This window comes from Zea mays, chromosome 6, assembly GCF_902167145.1.
Source record: "Zea mays cultivar B73 chromosome 6, Zm-B73-REFERENCE-NAM-5.0, whole genome shotgun sequence".
NCBI lineage: Eukaryota > Viridiplantae > Streptophyta > Magnoliopsida > Poales > Poaceae > Zea > Zea mays.
In genome coordinates, this window is record NC_050101.1 from 9,814,871 (window position 1) to 9,822,903 (window position 8,033).

General features: G+C 43.8%; 1 pseudogene; it reads left to right on the forward strand.

The window, feature by feature from the left end:
* Nucleotides 1-5,882: 5,882 nt before the first annotated feature.
* Nucleotides 5,883-7,725, forward strand: LOC109940329 (uncharacterized; annotated as a pseudogene).
* Nucleotides 7,726-8,033: the final 308 nt, after the last annotated feature.

Consider the following 8,033-nt stretch of genomic DNA (forward strand, 5'->3'; position numbering starts at 1 on the left):
AAAAACATGTGAGGAGTAAAATAAAATTAAAATAGTTCTTTATGAGTGATGTAGAATAATTCATAAAACGAGGGATAAGTTTAGAATTCAATTAATTGACTGATAAGTTGTGGTTAGGCTAATTGTATTAAAGATGTATAATTTGTTGTTTTGTGATGTTCGCGTTAGGTTCGGTTAATCTAGAGAAGCGTAATTATTGTGCGTAGTCATATATTAATAACTAGTGTTTTCGTACAAAATTGTACAACGCCTCGCCGCTAGGTGTTTAAATTCGCCATCGCGTAGCACTATTTAGGGTTTGCGATATTCCTGTCTCTATGCATTCATGTGCATCGTGCATCTCAATTAGGTACGATAATTGATCGCATGATGCGGAAGACGAGCCAAGTCGACCCCAAGCGCGGACTACTCCGCATGGAGATGCTGATGAACGAACCTGCCTGATCAGGTGCTAGGACAAGGATGATCGTCAAGTGGACATCGTCTAACAAACACTAACCTAGTGTTACCCAGGCAAGCCCCGGTGCATGCAACCCCTTTCCTTGTGTTTTTAAATACTTTTCGCACACTTAAGTCTGGTGAAATGTGCATTAGGTTCATAGGAATTGCTTGGAACCCTTTGATGCATTGCTTTCCTTGATATCCATACCTTTATAAATACTTATGTGAAGTATCAAAATTATGATTTACAAAAATGCTTAGCCTTGCTTAGATCTTGTGGATAGAGGTTGTCCTCAGTCTAACCCGGGAGAGGATGGCTTCTACCTGCAAGAATATTTTCATTTGGAGCAATAGTGGGATCTTACTGCAAAGTTCCCTGTGATGCTCTTTCATCCTAAGGAACAGACACAATCCTAAGGATGGAAATACTTAAATTGAGACTTGGGTTAGGAACAGGTGATGTTCTACCCAGGTTGGTTAAGGATTAACGCGTATGTAGGCGTGCTGACCGAGGACCCTTTAACTGGTCACATGCCTCGTCATGGGTAAGCCTTGCCTCGGGCAGACTAAGGCCGGAATAAGATAACACGAAATGGGCGTGGAGCGGTGGCGAGAGTAGCGTGTACCCTCCGTGGCAAGAGGCTGGACGGTGGTGTATCTGTGCTCTCGGTTTGCGTGAACCTGATCCGGTCTTAAGAACCCCGGTGGCGGGTTGACATATGCAAGGGTTAAGTGCTACATATGTCGTGTGATTGGAGATCCTCAGCTGAGTATAATCGATTCGGATCGCCGTACCTTCGCGGTTATGAAGACTTGGTCACTTCCCTGCAACCTAAAGTCAGGATGTGAACACTATGGATAAAAATGATGTTGTCTTGATGTGATGTGAAATTAGACTAGATGCAAATAGAGTCTATTAATACTTAATATGGCGTTAAAAGATTGAAAGTAAGGACTCACTTTAGTAAGCTACTTCCGCAAAAGTATAAGTTGATTTTTGCTAAAGCCTCTCCTTGACTCCTATTTATCCAGCATACCCTTGAGAGTCTTTTCCTTAGTCGGGTAAGACTTGCTGAGTAATTCCATACTCAGGGTTTTATTCCCTGTTGTTTTTCAGGACCTAACTTTGTGATGCTGTTGATGGTGTTAAGTGCCCGTGGGCTCGGCCTTCTTATAAGTCTAAGTAATTCTTCTATACTTCTTATTGAGGATGGTCATTTGAGCTAGCATATATTTCAAACTTATAATCACTCCGATAAAATAATGTAAAATTTTTGTAACTTGTAAAATTTGGTAATAATATTTCCGCTGCAAAAATATTGGTGTGTGTGATTTGTGTTACTTAATCCCGCGGTTCTGGTTGTAAGTGGTTTATTCGATGTCCTTGGGGCAATCGGACGGATCCTGTTAAGTTATTTAGTGCACATGCATAGCTGTCTGAGGTCTTTGAGACAAGGACAGGTGCATGTGGGCCCAATAACTTAGGAGGTTCTGCCACAGCTGGTATCAGAGCTGGATTAAGTATATACGGTCACATACGTATTTTCAAAACAAAAGTTTTGGTTTCAAAAAACATATTTTCAACTAAATACATTGTTTGGTTTTGAAAAACAGTTTTGAAAAACTATAATGCTAGCGACATCCTCTGTTAAGCCTTAAACTAAGGACTATTAGGTGGCTTAGTTGAAAACCACTAACCCACAACCGGGTGGGTATTGCATACATGTGTATTGTTATTTTTGAAAACCATTCTGTTTGGAATGGATCGACGCCCAAGGTAAGGTGAGTTGTGAGAGCATGACCGAACAACCGTCGGTCTAGGGGAATGCTTAATTGTGGCGCTTGATTATATACATGTTCTATATTTGTATATATGAAAGCTGCGATGTGGAGTAATTACTTTTCTGGGAATTCAGTACCCCATGGATGTGTATGGGCATACAGACATGGGAATACTGAGAAGTGTAATGTACTTGTAACGACGCACCTACGCTCAGGTAAGAAGGTGAGTTACCATAATGAGTTGCCCTATGGTTAAAGTGTGGCAACGGCGCCTGTGCGTGGCTCGACGCTTAATGAAGAGCTGGCCTCCATATAGCAATATATGGAGTATAAACTGTGATAAACTGTCATGTGTGGAAATTGCATCATGGGAAAAATGGGCTGTGATGGAATTTTCTGTAGGTACACTAACCTCGAAAACGTATGTGTAGCTGACGACTAGTAAAATACCGTGAGAATCGTAAGTATGCCACCGGTATAGAACGTTATTGCCACATTATGTTGGCAAAAATCAGTGAGGACGTGTAGGACGAGCATGCATCCTGATTGTTGCATCATGTTTGTCACCTATACACCCAAGATGCTTCTCTCATCTTTATTCCAGTAACCATTGATTGTAGATAATATGGTGTAATGCTGAATTATGAACTTCGATGAAATAGGTGTCCTCCATTCTTTAGGTAACCTATTCAGGTCTTATATGGTGTTTGCTCTCGTGCTTGATGTGCTGATAGAAGGTTGGTAGTTTGGTTGCTTAAACCCAAAATTAGGCCATGTTCTTATTTAGTGAACCATGACCCCAGAGTTGAATGCTCCATTATCACTCCATGACTAAACCCATGCAAATAAATGCGTAGATAATTTCTTTGTTGGACATAAATTGTGCCTAGGCTTAAACAAGAATCTCGAGTCATGTTTCCTTCTAAAACCATTCCCTTGTTTATTGGTGCAAGCTGATGTACCTTAACTAGTTCGCCTGTTCTTAAGGATCGCCATGTTGAATTATCAACCCAACCTAGGAAAAGTATGTCCGACCATTTTCTTGAATTTTATGCCTTTGATTTCCCCCATACCTATCGAAGGCATACCAACCTAATCTTATGATTGTTTCCCCTCTATATCTAATCAGATACTAATCCTTGACCCTTGTACTCTCTGCGATGGGCATAGAGATATGCTTGGGGCTGAATTAACAGTCTCCCATCGTACTCCTTTCATCAAGTTTATGTTATGGCCATATCTTGCTCATTTCCTTGGGCCATAATCTATTTGGCTCTCTACTTGTAACCATTCTTACAGGTGGAGTATCTCTTGTATATTGTCACCCTTGCTCAATCTATTGGTGTGGCGCAAGATTTCTTATTGGTTACGTCTGGTAATGGTGTTATGACTAAAACCGATGATGCCACGACGAAACCGAGGGCCTCCTGTGAATGTACACACATGGTTGTGCTGCTTGGCACGCGTTGGTATCACGATTAGTAGTTGTAATCCATTATGAGACTATATCAATGTGTTATCTTGACCCAATCTATTTTTGCTACGTGAGATTCATTATTGGTGCTAGTTCGGTGATGGTGTCATGACTAAGGACTTATGGTGCCGCAGCGAAACTGAGAGCCCCTTGTGAATGTACACGCAAGGTTATGCTGCTTGGCGCATGCTGGTATCGATGTCTCTAGTCATGATCCATTGTGGAACTACACTGATGTGTGATCTTTCGTGGAGTCCTCCCTTGAAACAATTTCTATGTTGTTTGTCAAGTGATCAAGCAACATCTATTATTTCTGTTGGATCAAAGAGCATACCACTTTCATGTGTGGTTTCTTTTCTTTTGATCTTGGTAGTGACTACTTATACAAGTTCCCTTTACATCCTTTGTGTAAAGGTGAAGCCTTGGAGCTTTTTAGTGTTGAGAAACAACTGATTAGCTCTCAAAATGGTGATCTGTTTCCCCTGCTGCTGAGATGCAGGAGTTTGTTCATTCGCTCTCTTATTTAATCCATGTACTTCTGAACCAAGTCATTTCATCTCACATGAAGAAATGGATGAACAACATGACCAAATGGATTTCTACCCAAGTGCATAATCTCCTGTTAGCCAATGTGAACTCTCAACCCTTGGCTTACCAATGGTACTGAGAGGATCTGCTCAATGTCAAAAGTAGTTCAACAAGTTGGTTTTGACTAACTTGTAACTGCCCAATGAACGAAGGTTGAGTTTAGAGATTGTTTTATCGAGTTGCCTAAACTCACTTTAGTTCAACCCATCCTAAGAAAGTACTTACAAGAATCAAAATTAAGTCGACCGGTAACCACCTAATTATCGCTCTAGCCATGCCTCGATCGTCCCACGTGTGCTTTTCCAGCATGAGTGATTAGGTCGAGTCATGCCTAGTGCTCAATAAAATGGATTGGTTGCGAAGTCAACATCAACAGATCTCTTCATTGATATTTTCCGAGTCTCTATCATTTTTCATGGACTTGGATTCTCTGGCTAACATGAGTTAACTGTGATGTTATTCGACATCCACACCCGCCTCATGTGCTATGAACTTACCGTGACCACTTGTTGGTAAACCCCCTTCTGTGTATTTTACCCAAGAGGTTGCATCTGGTTCTGTTTGGGTAAGATCGTGTATTTACCGCTCGCTCAACAGACTCAGATAGTACAGTGTTATCAGAAAAAGCAAACTGCACACATGGAACCTTATGTGTTCTTCTGGCAGACATCGTATCTATTGGTGGACATTTCTAAATTAGCCTAAGGCGATACATGTTATGTCCACTAGAGAAACGACATCCTGAGACACTCGTCTTTATTTGAAAATGTCTCACTATTATCGCTGATATGGACATAGGTTACATGCTTCTCTACTCTTAAAAGTCTTTCGCTCCGAATCTCGGGACGAGATTCTTTTAAGGGGGGAGGGCTGTAACACCCCAGGTGTTTATATTCCGCTCGACAACGAGTATGGATTTAAGCGCGTAATATCAGTGGATAAAACAGATGCTAAAATTTAATCGTCTTCGTCTATCACGATTTTTATATCGCATCGATTTCATCTGTCGCGAGTGCGACATCGTTTTTATTTCTATCTATCCGGGCTCTTTCTAAATTTTCGTGATGTTCGGAACAGAGTTGTTCCGAAAATCGGTGCGTCCGGTGATTATTTAAAATTCATCGCTCGCACGGGTACGAATTCGGAAGCTCAACCCACTCGGACGATTTTATCCCTGACAGATTAATTTGAACTCGACGACTAAAATACCCGGTGCAAAATAATCTGAATCGTACGTCGTCTGAGTGAAATCGTGTGCGAGGATATAATTTAATTTATTGTTCGGCACGCCGTATGCATTTGTGGATCTGGTTTCGGCTAATTTCGGTCGAATCGCGTAGAACAAATTATCAGTCCGAAATCAGTTTATTTCGGTCTGTTGTTCTCGCCTGGATCCGAATCTTCAGATATAAACAAGTATTAAATAATTCGGTTCCTACTATCCACCGTGAAATCGCGTACGGGAATCGATAATTGAGCTTCGATTCACTGGTAAATTATCCTGACTGTGGAACCAGGTACTCTGACGCAGATAAAAATTACTTGATTTCGAATAGAAGGAAACACAGTCTGAAATACTGTTGTTAACATCATTTTGATTTGTTCTAATTATGTCTCGTCACGATCTAAAAATCTTAATTTTCGAAATATCTGCGATTTACCTTATAAAGAAAGAATAGAAATTGAGAAAAAACTGAGAAAAATCTTCTCCTACGCCGCTCACCTGCCTTGTCCGTTGATTTTTCTGCAGCCACTCTTCCTCTGATTTTTACCGTCCGTCACCAGCTCTCGTTCATCCTCATCCGCCTAAGATTTTTTTTGCAGTCGCCGGCTGATCTTTTTTTTCTCCAGCGACCAAGCTCCAGTCCGGCGCTCATCTCTCTCTGCTCGCCTTCTCCAAGCGTCGCGCAGCCCGTGGAAAAAAATCCAGATTTTTTCCTCCCGCGTCGGCAGCGCTCAGCAATCCTTATCTTCAGCCGTGCGTTCTTCTTCTTTGCGCAGCAAGTCATCTGCTCTCTGGATATTTTCAGCGCTAAGCAATCCTTATCTCCAGCCGTGTGTTCTTCTTCTTTGCGCAGCCATCCTCTGCTTGGTGCTTCCTCAGCCGCGCCCTGAGGTTCTTCCCGCCCAGCTCAGCCGCTCCCTCCTCTCCTTCCCTGCTCGCCCCCGGCTCCTTGGTTCTCCTCGCCGGCGCCCTTGCCCTCTCCCTCTGGCGAGCTTCCCTGCTTCCCAGTCGTCACTCCCTGCCAGACCCCTGCTCGCTCGCGCCCTGCCGAGGTCTCGCCCGGCCGCAGCCCCTCTCGTCTTCCTCGGATCCGGCCTCGGCTTGTCGGTGCTCGGACTGAAGTTCATCGCGCCCAGCCCCAACGCCCGGCCAAGCTCCCTGCTCGCGCCCTGGGTTGCTTGCTCAGGCTGCTGCTCGCCGCGCGCCCTGGCGTTCGCCGTGGCCAACGCGCCGAGCTCTTCGCTGTTGTCCGTGCGCGCGCGCCTGCTTCTCTGTCCATGGTCGCGTTTCTCTGCTCGGCCTCCTACCCCTCTGCACGCAGTCACGTCCCACTGCTTGGCTACCGCTCATCCGTCGTGCTCGGGCCACCCTGGTATTCCAGCTCGTCGTTGCGTTGTTTGTCATCGACCTTGCTAAATCGCTCATTGCTCGACGCCAGTGATGGCCGTCGTGGAGCACCGCTGCGAACTCCCAGCACCCTTGCTCTGCTCCAGGAAATATCAAGCCTTGAACCGCCATCGTTTTGTTGTGACGTGTCTGTGCGCTACTCACCCCACGTCGTCTTTTTTTTGTGTTTGGGCAGTCCCGCGGCATCTGCAAACCTTGCCTCTCTAGTCGTCATGTTCTCCCTATCTACCAAATCGTCGCGCCGTGCTGAGTTCCCTGGCCATCGCGTCTTTTCTTACAGACGCTCAGTCTCGCTGCGCGTCCTGTTTCCTGCTCGCCAGCGTGCCCTCGGCTCGCTCGACTTTAATTCCCAATCGCGTCGTCGACCTCGTCGTTTGCCGTCGAGTCGTCAAACACGTCATCCCCGGCTCGATCCCCACCTCACCAGCTTACTCTAGACTTCAATCGAAGGTCGTCGTCGTTCGTGCATCCCCAAGAAATCCCAAGAATCGGGTGAAGACGAAGCTAGCAGCGCGATTTTCCCCAAGCGCTCAACAAATTGCCTAGATCGGAAAATCGCTACCGATCTCGCGGATTCGAGTCAGCTGTTGAAACGGTAAGCTGATGAATTATTCATAATAGTTCGATCGTTAAATAAATTAATGTGCTAGTGCGATGCTCATTAGGTGCTCGATAATTGCGTGAGTCACGAAACTCTCGTCGACTTCGCGGTTCTTGCGATTATCGAGCCAGATTCAGTTATGGCGCGTCATTTAGCTATTCCGGTCAATTAGCTGAATTAGTGTACCGAATAGAATATTAACATGCCTGTGTGATGAGGAAATAGTTTAATCACTTATACAGATGTGTATATATTTACGATAAAGAAATATTTAAGTAACTCTTGACATGAAAAACATGTGAGGAGTAAAATAAAATTAAAATAGTTCTTTATGAGTGATGTAGAATAATTCATAAAACGAGGGATAAGTTTAGAATTCAATTAATTGACTGATAAGTTGTGGTTAGGCTAATTGTATTAAAGATGTATAATTTGTTGTTTTGTGATGTTCGCGTTAGGTTCGGTTAATCTAGAGAAGCGTAATTATTGTGCGTAGTCATATATTAATAACTAGT